Source organism: Rattus norvegicus, chromosome 3, assembly GCF_036323735.1.
Source record: "Rattus norvegicus strain BN/NHsdMcwi chromosome 3, GRCr8, whole genome shotgun sequence".
Lineage (NCBI taxonomy): Eukaryota > Metazoa > Chordata > Mammalia > Rodentia > Muridae > Rattus > Rattus norvegicus.
In genome coordinates, this window is record NC_086021.1 from 158,870,521 (window position 1) to 158,885,945 (window position 15,425).

At 41.6% G+C, this 15,425-nt stretch overlaps 1 pseudogene; it reads left to right on the top strand.

The window, feature by feature from the left end:
• Nucleotides 1-12,984: 12,984 nt before the first annotated feature.
• On the top strand, nucleotides 12,985-14,459 carry LOC134486177 (prostaglandin E synthase 3-like; annotated as a pseudogene).
• Nucleotides 14,460-15,425: the final 966 nt, after the last annotated feature.

Sequence of the window (15,425 nt, forward strand, 5' to 3'; positions counted from 1 at the left end):
AACCTGCTCAGTACAGTGAATCCTTGGAGCTGGTGCTGCTGTTCTGTCTCTCAGGTTCTCCTGTTCCTCAGGAAAGGACAGTGTCCATGCTGTGGGGAGCTTTTGCCTTATACAATCTTTTTAAAGGATGAAAGATTGGAAGGTACACTGTTTCCTCATGCCATTTCCTCTCATCTCCAGGCAGCTCTGGCAGAGAAGGAGAAAAGAAGGTTTGAAGGGAAGGACACTTTTTCACCTCAGATTCAATGGGAAGTTGGGAGGTTTTGTGTGTGTGTGTGTGTGTGTGTGTGTGTGTGTGTGTGTGTGTGTGTATGTTATTGTACAACTCTCCCCTTTCTAATTTGCACTGCTAGGTGAACTGCTATTTTTTTAATTAATTTATTGTTATTACAGAGTAATATTTTAGATGCTTTAAAGCATCTCTGACTATCTGGGTTCAGTTAACCATTAAAAAATTCTATTGATTGGTTGAGAATCAGGGTTCTCTTTGGATTTCTTCCAAGGAAATTTTTGTTTTGTCCTCATCATAGGTGTGTCGTGGGTGTGTCATTAGTACCAGGATTGTCTGACTTTACATGATTCTATCTTCAGTTACTGACAACTTTGTTCTTTGTACAGGTGATCTGGCATATAAGTTGGCTTACATTAAAATCTGCCTTTTGATCTTCAAATTGTCTGCCTCTATAAATGAGAGGTGTCCAGTCTCTAAAAATGGAGGGTAAAAATCAGTCCTTGGTTGTCAGAGGGAAGCCCTCTGTGTCCTTGAACACCTCAGGAGAACAGTACTCAAGATTCCATAGAAGCTTTTGACCAATTACCCAGAGCTGAGTCATTTCCTCACATCTAAATCACTAAATTTAATGAGCTCTTCATAAGCTACTGAGTTGTTTTCATGCTTACTAACTCACTTGGAAACATGGTGGATATGTGATTGTTAGACATAGACAGTTCCCTAAATAATATATATGTAGCCTCCCCTCCTCCTCCAGATACCCACATTTAGTGACATGTTTCAGAAGGGTTAACTTTGCTCCCTCTTCCATAACCAGGTAAGGTTTCATGCTGGTCTCAATGACTTGCAACAGTTGTTTGATGTGAGAATGATGTAATGATTTCAGGAGCTCAATACCAGAGCTAATCAGGAGCCTGTACGCTTACCTCCTCTCAGTATTTGGACGGGCACTAAGGTCTCAGTCCTAAGATGGAAAGACAAAGACTCCTGAAACAAGGGTACCCATGACATAATTTTTACAAGATTTTTCTTCAAAGGAACTGGCCTTAAGCCCCTTTGACATTGTCACTACTTCCTTCTGTTGGTAGAAGTGGTCAATTATAATAGCAAATAAAGATGAAGATATGATATCTTCCTGGAATAAATCCGTTCTAGGAATGATTATATTTACAAATACTAATGCTGCATATCAGAGATACCTAAATGAACTATAGTGGTAGGGAACTGCTAGTGATCCCCCCCAAAAAAATTAATAAAACAGACATGAGCTGATCTGATGCAACTCTCACAGCAGGCTCCTTGTAATATATGAGCTAGTTCAGGGCCTTCGGGTCAGTACTTACTGGCAGGAAGGTTTTGAGTGGAGATGGGAGCCCTGAATATCTACTGGTCAAGGTTTTATAGTAAACTGCAAGATGGGGTGGGAGAGAGAGTGTGCAAGCATCTAATTGGTGATCTACCCTGACCTTTAACTTACTTGGCTGGTGCTGGGGATCATAGCATAAACTTCATTTCTGCTTGCTTCTGTGTTGTTCGTCCTTAGGCAGGGGGTGTGCTTGTGACCTGGGGGTGTGTATTTTTTGGGTAACAACCTGGAGACAGTGGGCTTGTTGGGGATATAACCTGTTCTAGGTAAGCCTAGAGAAAGGAGCAAGATTCGGATTTTCTTTGGGGGTAACTAATGCTAGGTGCCAGATTACCTGAGTTCAAACTTAGGTCAGATCCTCTAAAATGTCACCTGAATTTAAAAGATTTGGCCTCTCATATACCCTTTCTCTTGTGACTAGAAGGCCCAATCATGGGACTTGCTGATGCTTTATGAGAACAGTAACAGGGCTATGCCTTTGTTGTGTTCCTGGGACATGGGTAGGGGCCCATTAGTGGGAGACCTCGTGGAGTTCTGAGGTTGAATTCTCCTCCTGTTGGCCAGGGTGTTCTTTAACTACAACTGGATATGCAGTGCACCACCCTGTATCACAGGGACCCTCTCAGTGAGGCTGTAGTAACCCATGGCAGTATCAGTTGAACAGGGCCCAGATTCAGGGTTAAAGTTGGTGGAACTCTGGAGGTGGGCCTGTTTTATGGAAAGCAGAAAGTTTAAGCCAAATATATTTGTATACCCACTGGATACCTTCAAAATCATATAATAATTAGCATTTTTCTGCTTCTGTAATAACTCCTGTAAGTTGGTGAACCAAACATAATGTTAAACAGCGTGAGTCCCATCTGCAATGAAGTGCTCTGCACTCTATGAAGGATTAAGGGGAGAAGGGTCATCCAGTCACCATCAGTCTTTAAGGTGAATTTAGTTAAAGTCTCCTGTAGGCGTTTGTTTATTTTCTCTATCTCTGCTGAACTCTGGGGTCTGTAAGGACAATGAGGTTTCCAATGAATCCCCAGAATATTAATTTCTAGCTTACCTGGGACACAAATGTAGGTCCATTATCTGACCCTATAAACTTAGAAAAACCATATCTTGGAAGAATTTATTTTAATATTTCCTATGTTAGCATCTGCAAAGTCTCCTGCTTAGTGGCAAAAGTCTCAGTCCATCCTGAAAAGGTATCTATAAATACCAGAAATATTTGTATCTGATTTTTTCTGAGTTTACCTCAATGAATTGTGTGTCCTGATAGAGTCCTGGCTTTTTGCTCTGCTATTGAGTACTGTGTTTCTTTAACTGGCAACCACATAGGCCAATTGACAGGTACAGGGTGAATTTCCTTCTTCTAGTCAAATATGTTGCCATTACACGCTCTTGAATTTGTTTCTTTAGTAATGCTTGATATCCTGTTTTTAGCATTTTATGAAAAGGCTCTCTAATTAGGGGTTGGCAATTTTTCCCCTTGGGATTCCTTGTAAGGATATTGGTGATATGTCTTTTCATGGCTCATCCATGTGTATGCCACAAACTCAATGACTGTGCACCGCTTTGTGTCATCCAAGGTCAATAATTGATTTAAGAGAATTTTATAAGAGGTGATCCGGGATGCAAGATTCAGGACAAATTTCTGCCAAATGTTCTTGAAATTCTTCATCATTCTGGATGGGACATGCCTTATCACTGAATTATAGAGGACATGGGATGGACATGGCAATCGGAATCCTTTCCTGCTTTGTGCTACTAAGTCCCCAGCATACAACACGCACTCCAGGGCTAGCTCTGGTACTTCTAGCAGAGGTGCTCCTGAGAGTCTGTCTCCCTGTATGAGGCAATGTGGAGGCTCCTATGGTTGTTTGCTCACCCAGAGACACTTGATACTTGCTAGGAGGATGTGCTTATGTCTAGGTTCTCAGTGCTATCAGTTGTAATGCCCACCTCGACCAGCAAGGAAGACACAACACCGTTGTATCCTTCTCAACAGCCTTTATTGCAGGAACACCTCATTCTTGATACGGGGGACCCCGAGGAACAAAGGCACTCGCCTTATATACAAGACAGGCTGTGGCTGTAAACTTGTCCTCTAGGGATTGGTGGAGCATGAAATACCTTATTAGCATGAATATCACCCTGGCCTTGTAGATGCCGGAGGAGGAATGCCAACACATGTGCTGTAAAGGTTGTATACCACAAACGACCACTAGGTGTCAGCGGCGCCTTTATCTATATGTGCCGCTCCCTACAACTCCTCCTTTTTTGTATTATAAAAATGAAACCATTAGATGGAGGTAGTGGTCTGAGAGAGATCAGACATGCCTCACAGAGTGCCCAGCTCGGCCATGGCAAGCCACTCTTGCAGTTAGGACTGCACCCCAATGGCTAGAAATGAACTTATGCTGTAACACACCGTTCTGGGCTATATGTGTGTGTTTATTGGGAGAGAAACTGGGCAGAGGGGCATTTAACCAGCCCACATGTTCAAACGGGGTGTAGCCACCTCTATGACTGGTCTAGATCAGGGTGTCACGTCAATATTGTCATTGCTCCTGTCTTAGGTCGTTCCTCTCATCAGCTCGGCCTTACCCGTCGTTGGATAACCCTATCGCCACCGGGCTCCGTGTCTTAGGTTGGTCCGAGCCCAAGGAAAGTTGCCCATCTCTGGATACAATGGCTTCACATGACAGTGGCAAAATATGATCTAGGGCAAACTCTTAATTTTTCAAAGAGGCCACCCATATGTTGGGAGAAGCACCACTTTCAATGGTAACCATAGCCTGGTAAACAATCGCTTTGTGTCTGGCATGCTCTCATTGTAAACGGCAAAAGAGCCATAGACATACTCCGCATCCCAAGAGGACAATGGCCCCCCAGGCAAACATGCCAGCCCATTCTTTAAAAAAGGAGAAAGCATTGGTAATCCATGAGGTGAAATCTCCAAACGTGATGGGTTCCAATCTAGTGTTGTTAAGGACAGCAATCTGCATCAGCAATTGTCTCGATAATTGCTCCGCTTTCATGGACCAGTTTCCTTTCAGATAATTCGAGATTTCTTTGCTCTGTTGAGAATACTGAGAAAAGTTAGCTTGCAAAGGAGTAATGCATAAACCTCTAAGGGAAGCAACGCAGGACAGCTGTGTCATATGATATAGTGCTTCAATTTGTTCTTGAATTAAATCCATTCATTGGTTAGCTAATAGAAAGCCAGATGGGCATTAAATACTTCTTGTATCTCTAATGCCACTGCGGTTCTTTCCACAATCTGATTGATAGTCTCAGCCATCTGTACTTGATTAATCATAGCAATCGCGGCTGTTGTTGCTGCAGCGGCTGATAGTACAATGGCTGAAATTATAGCTGCCGTAATACCAAAATCCCTTTTGGTTCTTAGTAAATGAGGTATGGGAAAATTATCTGGGTTGGCCTCTACTGGGATTGACACAAAGGAGGGAATCTTGACCATCACTGCGGTATCATTGGTGCCATCCCAGCATTCAGCTAAATAACAGACTACATCAGAGTTATTACAATTTAAAGCATTATCGCTTACATTAGTGCTTATCAGAAAGAAGAAAGGTGGTCTAACACACACTGAAGCTCCAACAGTGTTGTTGTAAAAATATAAAAATAAAAATGTATTATTGGTCTTTTACCTGGATTATCTTTCAACCTGGATTACCATTCCCAGTAGTAATAGTAGGGTTCATAGTCTCATCTTCAGGAATAGCAGGAGGAAGTTTGCAAGTCAAACGCTCAGGCACCCAGATTGGATTGATTCTGTGGAAAAACACAAACAGCTCCCCTAGATCTCGAAATTATGGGATCTGGACCACGCCATTCACCAGTTAAAACATCCTTCCACTTTACTTCTGCATTAGTCATAGGTTTAGTAGCAGCATGGCGATCTGCAGCAGAGCGCCCATGCACATCCAAAATTAAAAAGTTCAAAGTAAAAAGTTCTAATGACAACTGTTCTCTTGGTGTTCTGCCATAGGCAATTCCCCCTTTTTGTTTTTGTAAGAGCTCTTTTAAGGTACGATGCGCTCTTTCCGCAATTCCTTGATCTTGGGGATTGTATGGCAATCCTGTAGTATGCTTGACCTGCATTGTTTGGCAAAATGCCTGAAAAGACTTTGCTGTGTAGGCAGGTCCGTTGTCTGTCTTGAGACTATCAGGCTTTCCCCAGGCTGCCCACACCTCTAAGCAATGACTAATGGCAATATGAGCCTTTTCATCAGTCATCAGAGTGGCATGTATAATACCGGAACAGGTATCAACAGAAACATGAGCATATTTTAAATTTCCAAATTGAGATATGTGTGTGACATCCATCTGCCAAAGTTTTAGTGGAATCAGACCACAAGGGTTAATTCCCACCTGAGGAGGGTGGTGAAATTGAACACAATTCTGGCATCGTAATACCACATCACGAGCTGCAGCTCTAGAGATTTTAAATTTTTGCTGAAGAGTGAAAGCAGGAACATGAAACTTTTGATGAAACTCTCTAGCGAGATCAACTGGAGGTGCATGAAAAATAAACTCTCTGCGAGTACTAGCATCCACCAGGGCATTATTGCTGGTCATGGGACCAGGCAAATTAGTATGAGCTCGAATATGTTGCATGAAAAATTTATTTTTTCTGGCCCAAATCAATTTTTGTAATTCTAAAAGAATTTGACATACAGTACTAGTCGACCTAATTAGCCCTGCAATTTCAAGTGAGGGCACAGCTTTAACTACATAAGCAGAATCAGAAATTAAATTAAATTAGAATCATGAAATCTTTTAAAAACTTCCAATACAATTTTACATTCTGTAATTTGGGGGGTGCCTGGACTGTATTGAGTTAATACTGGTTCTTGAGAATCAACCATATAGGCACCTACACCTGTTTTGGAGCCATCTGTATAAATATCTAACGCTCCAGACAAGGGCTCTGAGGCAGTGACCTTAGGAAAAATCACTGGATGTTCAGTAAAAATTGTAACAAAGAATCCTTAGAATAATGATTGTCAAACTCTCCATCAAAACTGCAGCGTAATATGGCCCAATCATCTATCAAGGCACACAATGTTTCCACCTGAGTTGCAGTATATGGTATAATAATTTTCCTGGGTAAAATATCAAAATGCTGAATACAAGATTTAACACTTAACATAGCAAGCTGTGCAACAGCAGAAGGGTAATATTCAAGGGTCTTACTAGGAGAAATATGGGGATAAATCCAAAGAAGTGGTCCTTGTTGCCATAGTACTCCTGTAGGCTGACAAAAGGTTCTCAGTATACACAAAAAGAGATCTTCCTTTCCATTGTACCTTCTTAGCATTGCCCTTTCCAGTCTTTCTTCTACTTTCTTTAAGGATAATTGTGCTTCCTTAGTTAAAGCACGGGGTGAAGTAAGCTGAGAATCCCCTTTCAGGATCTCATAGAGTGGTTGTAAATCTACATTGGGCATTTTAATATAGGGTCGAATCCAATTTATAATTCCTAGTAACTTTTGAAAGTCATTTAATGTTTTTAAATGATCTTTTCGTCAAATGGCTGACAAAAGAATTGTAACCAGTTCACCTGGGACTTTCAGGACCTCAGTAGCAGCCCTTTATCAAACTGTCTCAGTGGGCTAAAGGCCCATGGAAAAGAAAACATTAATCTTGACCTTAGCCACAGCCTCTAATTGGAGTAAGCTGAAGAGCCAATGCCAAGACTTTCTCCTCTTATCATCTTAAATTAAAACCTGTTCTGTCTGGCAAAACAAAGTTACTCACAGTCTGCTGTAGACTTTTTCTGAAATTACTTTAGGGGCTCCCCTGTCCCCAAACCTGGGGCATTTTTACCATAGGAGCAGAAACTGGCTGCTGAGGGGATAGGATCAAAAGCACTCTCCATGTTAATTATGACCAATGGAAAAAGTAATTTAATGTTGGAGACTGACTCCTCTCTTGGAATAAGGTCAGCAGATAAGGCAGGCTCCATTAAAGAACTTCTCTTAATGAGCGCTCTCCTTCTGTGAGCAAATGTTGAAGGTCAGGCCACTAAAGGCAGCAACTGTTCTTGTTCAGACCTTGTTCTTTGAGGGATGGATAAATTCCTTTCTTGTTCTTGTTTTCCTTAGAGACTTCCCCCACCTCACTCTCAGCCTTTTCAGATCATTCCTCCTGTAGCATTTCTAACACAGCCTGTCCCTTTTTTGTAGCCTGCTGACAGCATTTCTGATCTTCTAGGCAGCTACGCACTAAGTGCCATACCGGCTGAAACTCCGCCTTTAAGATTCCTTGCTCCCAAGCAAAATGTAAATCTTTCCCCAACTTATCTCAGCTGTCCACCGTGAGGTTCCCAGAGACAGTGAACCAAGGTGCAATGGCATCACATTCACTAAGAAATCTCTCTATAGTGCTTCTTTTAATCCTAAGCCTTTTTCTTTCAAACAGCTCTTGAAGAGCCAAAAATTTGGGTGAGACTGAGAAGTCTCCATGCTCGCTGCAGCAGCTCCACAGCTAGTTTCGCTCCCTCCTACTGTGTGGGCTGCAAGCACAAGCACAGATAAAACACTATGCTTCAAAAATTAACGTTGGCTATCAACCAACACACCGCCACTAGAGTGGGGTCCATAAAATTAAATTTCCTACTCACTACACTTGCTCTAGCTAAACTCCCCCAATCTCCAGGGGTGAGACAGTATCTGCCAAGAGCCTCAATTTGAGCAATAACAAAAGCTGCGTTGACTCCATAGGTTTTGACTGACTCTGCTAAATGCTTTATTGTCTTAAAGTCAACAGGTTCATGATGTCGCTGCCCGTTTGCATCCAGAAAAACTGGAAAACTCAATCCTAACTCTTTCCATACTTCTGAGCAAAAAGAAGTACCTCCTGCAGGCTTCACCATTCTTTTACATTGAAAGTTATACGGAGGTGCAGGGGGTGCTGTTGGTATAATTGCTTTCTTATCAAATTCTTTGGCTTGTTTCCACATAGCGTTGGCGTGTGGCCAGTCAGGATGATATATCTCTTTCTTATACCGAGCAGCTCCTTCCTCAAGGTCTACTAAGTCATTATCACTAAGCTCTGAGTCACTAGACATTCCCAAGGTCAATGCCTTTAATGAGGGATATATTTTCTTTGTCTCTAGGTCCGGACTATTACTCTTGTCTTTCTCTATCCTCTCCTTGGTCTTTTCTGTCTTTTCGTTTACTTCTTTTCCTCCCTTTCATTTCTTTCCTTCCTTCAAAACTTTCTCTCCCTCTGACATACTTTCTTGTTGTTCTATAAGGATTTTCTGACCTGTCCTAACAGCTTCTTGAAGAGCTAACAGGAGCGGGGTGGAGTATGAGTTTTCCATGCTTTACGAGCTTATTTACGATCGATTTACGAGCAGGGCGAGCTGGCATGTTTATTTACACACGAATCTTGTAGCTCATCATTAGTGAGCTCTTCCCAGCAAATGCACTCGTGTCCTGGACAGTAGCAATTCAAAAGAAAAACAAATCCACCACACAAAGAAGAAACAAAATTACAAATCCTAGACCACAGACTTTTTTAACCTCTAAACCAAGGCTCTCATCGTCTCTGCTTATTCCAGAGAACCTTACTTTGTAGCCTCTATACCAAGGCTTTCATCGTCTCTGCTTACTCCAGAGAACCTTATTGTCCCTATTAGGGAATTTTATATTCTCTTATCCAGGAGCTTTATCATCCCTTATCCAGGAGCTTTATCGTCCCTCATCCAGGAGCTTTATCGTCCCATCCGGGAACTTACCGACGTCGCCTTCCTGAAGTTGACGAGTTCTGAATCCACGAGAAAAGAGAATTTTCTCGGGTCTCCGTATGGGCCATCAGTTGTAACACCCACCTCGACCAGCAAGAAAGACACAACACCGTTGTATCCTTCTCAACAGCCTTTATTGCAGGAACACTTCATTCTTGATACGGGGGACCCCGAGGAACAAAGGCACTCGCCTTATATACAAGACAGGCTGTGGCTGTAAACTTGTCCTCTAGGGATTGGTGGAGCATGAAATACCTTATTAGCATGAATATCACCCTGGCCTTGTAGATGCCGGAGGAGGAATGCCAACACATGTGCTGTAAAGGTTGTATACCACAAACGACCACTAGATGTCAGCGCCGCCTTTATCTATATGTGCCGCTCCCTACAATCAGTGATGACATCTGGTATTTTTCCTGTTTTACGTCTGTGAAGATTTTCTTATTGACACTAAATCCTTAGAACCTATGACACTCTAAATCTTTCCTCAAGTTGTGTTCCTGTCGAGAGGCTTATGTTCATGTCGAGAGGCTTATGTTCATGTTGGGTTTAGGTTATGTAAGGGAAGTTCCTCTTTAAGAGGACAAAATTAAAAGGGTAGGGGTAATGGCTCAGCTCCTTAGAGGCAGAGGAGAGTTAAGAAATTGTGTCTGTTTTATTATACAACATAAGTAGAGTCATATCCTCTGCTGTAGTCTAATTTGATCTGCCAGGTTGACATCATATTCATGATTAAATATGTTACCTTTACATGGTCATACTTAAAGGGCTTTGAAGCATCATTTATATCTTGGATTTGGTATACCATTAAAAATATTTCCAATGAGATTTTGGCAGTCCTCTCTCAGGACTGCTCTTGAGGCTGATGGGTTTTTGTTGTTGTTGCAGTTTTATCATGGCATATTCACATTTCTTATGTCTTCTATGATTGTGGGCCTCTTTGTGGATTGTAATATCCATTGCTGATGAAAATTTCTCAATTTTGTAGACATGATAGGGAAAAATAAAACTTTGAGGTAAAATTGCTATTCAACTTTGTTTTTTGTGACCATGACTAGAGCTTATACAATAAAACGTTTATAGGCCAACTGTCAGCCTCAGATTGTCCGTTGAAAGAACTTTGTACTGCGTGCTACTGGACACCTCTATTGAAATTTATTCAGTATAACACCCTGGCACAGCCATTAGATATCTGCATGAGAGTTTGTTTCCATGAAGCATGGGCTGATGATTTCTAAGGCTTCTATAGCTGGTCTCTCATCCTGAGAGCACAATACAATTGCTCTTTGCTGCACAATACAATCAATCCTTTCTAGGAGGATAAGCTTGTGTCTAGGTTCTGTTTGTTCCTAAGGTTCACATCTTGGATTTGTAGAGGAAGGAGCAAAGCAGTGATCATCTCATAAATAAAGGACAGAAACAAGAAAAGGGCGATGTGACTAGCAATTCCATCTGAACCTCTGCTTTGGCCAGTAAACAAAGAACGATGAGCGAGTGAGAGTTAAGAGCAATGAAAGATGCCCTTCAAGTCCAAGTTTCAGTAGGAAAAGAGAGAAAATCTGTAGTCTAACAAGCAGTTGGGTCATTAACATCGTTCTCTTACATAAACTTAGGGTCATCAGAAAATACTCAGCACTTGAACTGCTGGAATAAGAGAAGGCTTTAAAACAAGGAATAAAAGCCCCTTGTGCAACCTAGCTCATGGTGCTATAGGAAAAAATAGGAACCAAATGTAATCAGTGTGAGTGCTGGGAAAGAAGGGAAACTGAGTAATGTAACTTTCCACCATTCCTTAAGGCAAAAATAAGTAACTTGGGACAGTATGAGGGAGACCACTCACTAATACATTGGTATATAAAATCCACTATGAACACATGGCTAACTTCATGGCATGTCCCCATAAATATCAGACGATGGAAGACTGAAAGAGAGGGACAAAGGCTTCAGTGAGCAATCAGAAGAGATTGTGTTTGGCTCTAATTACCAGGATATGTCATTCGTATTCATCTGACTGATAGAAGAAAGTCTTTATGCAGTGGGCAGATTCAGACTAGGGCAAAATGTTAACAACGTTGCTGCACCTTTGAAAATAGACAAGGCTTTTGCTGATCTAAATATGTTAGAGGAAGAAGGAAACTGTCTGGAAAATGAGAAGTCACCCTAAATGAGCTAAGACTATGGAAAAGCAGAAGAAGTGGTCTGTCTGGGTTCCTCAAAGATAAAGGTAGCTTGATTTGTGACAAGTGGGTGTTCTTTCCTCAAAAACAAACAAACAAACAAACAAACACACCCCCCTCCCCCACTGCTGATGTCAAATTTTTCCTAAAGGATTTCTGGAATGCTTTAAAGCCTGAGGAATAGTTGGCAGATGGCATCTGTGATACAATAATTCAGGTGAAAATTATCAGGTCAGAGACAAACATTCCCAAGGAATAAGCAGTGTGTATTTCCTTCTCGGAAAATGTTAGGATAGGCATGGAGATGGTTTGCTCAGCAATAAACTCTGAAATAGTGAAGTTTGTTGAATGGGGGAAGCTAAAGCTATATGAGACAGCAACAGTGCCAACCAAGTACCCCACACTCCCCATATATGAAGCTAACAGGTGCATCAGGCAAGAGCACCACCAGGTATCCCATTGCTCCTGAGGAGGTCTAAAGAGAGTAAGGCAGGCACACGGAGTTGGTCATGAATGAATACTAAATGTAGTAGGCTCCATGGAAGAGCTCCAGGATATAGAAATATAACTGCTCAGGGGGATAACTGAGCTTTACTGCGAGCTCATTAGTTAGCAGCTTCTGTCCATGGTTTATATCCACTTTGATCTGTGGAGGAACTGATACTGACACAAGTGCGTAGAACCTTTTCATGCTTTGTAAGACCTTGCTTATGTTCATCTTTAGTATCTTCTTAGCTGTGAACTTCCAGGAACACCTGTCACTTGCTAAGAACAAAAGAAACAAACAGTTTGAGTGCCTCAACAAGGTCACTTTTGTCATCTCACTGTTTGTTAGGGGATGGTGGTTCAGGATGTGGCCTTGTCCAGCCTATCCTCTGGAAAACATTTGGTTACATGGATGCCACAAGGCTAACCTTTGACTGTGTTACAGATTTGACAAGCCGTTTGAGAGATACAAATGTAGAATGGAAATTATTTCTTCCTTACAGTCCTACTGGAGTAGGTGTGTAAGGTATGTGTAGGTAGCTACACAGCACTCTATCCCCATCCTGAAGCTCTTACATTCTTTCTGACACCTCTTCCACAATGGTCCCCAAGCCTTGGAAGGGGCGGCATATTATTCGTATAATGCTAAGAATTATGCCACAGTATCACAGCAACAGTCCCTTGATCTCAAGAGCTTCACTGGTGGTTGAGTTGATGCTAACAAATACAGCAATCTATGTCATTAAAAACACACTTGAGCTCACCACCCCTCGCGCCCCTTTTCCTACACTTTCCTCCTCTCCCAGGCTGAGGGAGCTGCTCTCCACGAGTTGCATTCTGGGCATGGAGGCCAAGGCTGCTTCTGCCACCCCCCGTTGCCTACGGGGAGTGAGGAGAGGCTGCGACCCGGTAGAGACCTTAGAGACCACTGGAGTCCCTGCTGGAGAGGAGTCGACTGCCAGCTGCAGCCAGCGAGGCCTGCCCACACTTTCGCCTGGCCCTCTGCCCTGTTCACCATGCAGCCTGCTTCTGCAAAGTGGTACGACCGAAGGGACTACGTATTCATTGAATTTTGTGTTGAAGACAGTAAAGATGTTAATATAAACTTTGAAAAATCCAAACTTACTTTCAGTTGTCTTGGAGGAAATGATTTAAGCATTTAAATGAAATTGATCTTTTTCACTGTATTAATCCAAATGATTCCAAGCATAAAAGAATGGACAGGTCAATTTTACGTTGTTTACGAAAAGGAGAATCAGGCCAGTCCTGGCCTAGGTTAACAAAGGAAAGGGCAAAGCTTAATTGGCTTAGTGTGGACTTCAATAATTGGAAAGACTCGGAGGATGACTGAGATGAAGACGTGTCTAATTTTGACCGTTTCTCTGAGATGAAACATGGGTGGTGATGAGGATGTAGATTTACCAGAAATAGATGGAGCAGATGATGATTCACAAGACAGTGATGATGAAAAAATGCCAGATCTGGAGTAAAGAGTGGTATTATTGCCTGGATTTTGAGGGAAAAAATAACTTCTGCAAGATTTCATAATTGAGAAAATCCCTGAGTTGATAGCTCTAAAGGCAGATATGCTGTACTTGCCTCCTTTAACCCACTTTTCAACCTTTTTTTTTTAAAGACTTCACTAAGGATTGATTATGTACCATTTTATGGGGCAATTTAAGTCAGCGAAGGCAATATCTGTATGCATGAACATTTCCCAGGATTCCATGAAGCAGTTGAGATCCTAGGCAGCTGCTACAGCAGCTCTGATGAATAACTGCATCTCATCTAAGTCTTCTTTCGTCATAATACACTTAACTTCTCCATTAAGAAAGTTCTCAGCTTAGGGAAAGATAAAGGTTTTAGATCCTAGACCATGGGCTTGAAGGAGGTGGAAACAAATTGGCTAATATCTTAAACTGATACTCCGCCATTCTTCCAGGATGCCTTTCAGAATTATTCCACTGAAGTTTATTTTTCAAAAAAAATGTACTTTACATCATTGTATGTGATCACTTGTCAGTGTTCAGGTGTATTTTAGCTAAGCCTAGTGGATGCCCTAACTTAGATGGTTTTTGAAGCCTATACATTGGGTATAGTTTGGCCCTTAAGGTTTACATCTCTTAGCATGGAGGACACAGAAAGCTGTACATTGTTGCTTGAGAATATGTACATTTTAGACCAGATTTGTACTTGCACTGTCAGTGTGGCAAATGCGTGGAAAATGTTAATACGCTATTGGATTTTTTAGTTCCTGTTTCGATTTCAGCTTATGCCCTGGCTGGAAAACCTCAATCTATGTTCATGAGAGTGGGGATTTTTTAAATGTCTACATTCTTTCTAATAAACTGTTAGAAGATTTCTTGGCTGTCCTCTTAAGTGTCTGTTTGCTGTAATTTCATGTATTTACCCTTTACTGGAATGGAGCTTGTTTTTTAGGGAAATTTGGGGCTGGTCCTGTTTGAACAGAGGCTTGCTGTACTGTCACAGGAACCCTGTACAGTGTGTCTGTAATGGGAGGCTCTGGGTGCACTTTGCAAAGCAGCTGGACAAGTACTGTGACTCGATTGAAATAAACTGAATGTGTTGTCCTCCTGTACATTTTTCACTCCTGCATTTTAGCAGTGTCGCCTCTTTGATGGCTTCTGAAATCTGTCCAGCCTGAAGTGTCAAAAATAAAAAGCTTAGTAATTTCCATGTGTACATAGCTCAGAATTTGAATCAGTTAGAAAACAAGCTGCAGACTGGACAACCTTTTCACAGGGCTCACGGGTCAGATACTTATTTACATTCAGATCCATTCAGATGGCAGTGGTTCTCAACCTTCCTTATGCTGTTAGTTCCTCATGCCATGGTGACCCCAACCACAAAAATTATTTTCATTGCTACTTCATAACTAGTTTCACTGCTATTGGGAATCATAATGTAAATGTCTGGGTTCTGATGGTCTTAGGAAACCCCAAAGGGGTTTTGATCCACAGGTTGAGAACCACTGACTTAAGAGTATGCTTCTATGCTTTAAACTAATAGTGGTAACAAACACACCAACCTCATAGTTTAAGGGAGAATTCAAGAGAAGTTTGGTTGGTGGTTTTGGTTGTGTTTTTTTGTTTTTTGTTTGTTTTTTTGTTTTTTTTTTGTTTGTTTTGAGAGAGAGAGAGAGGGTATGGGGTTTTTTGCTGGTTGCTGGCTTTTTTTGTTGTTTTGGTTTGGTTTTTTGGGTTTTTTTGTTTGTTTGTTTTCTTTTTTTTTTTTTACTTTGTGAGTGTGTGTTTCTCTACATGTGTGAATGTTCCCCTGAGAGCACTGGGGATTGAGAGGTGCAGGCAATGCTCTGAACTGTTAAGCTACCTTTCCAGTTCCCTGTTTGTTTGTTTGTTTGTTTGTTTGT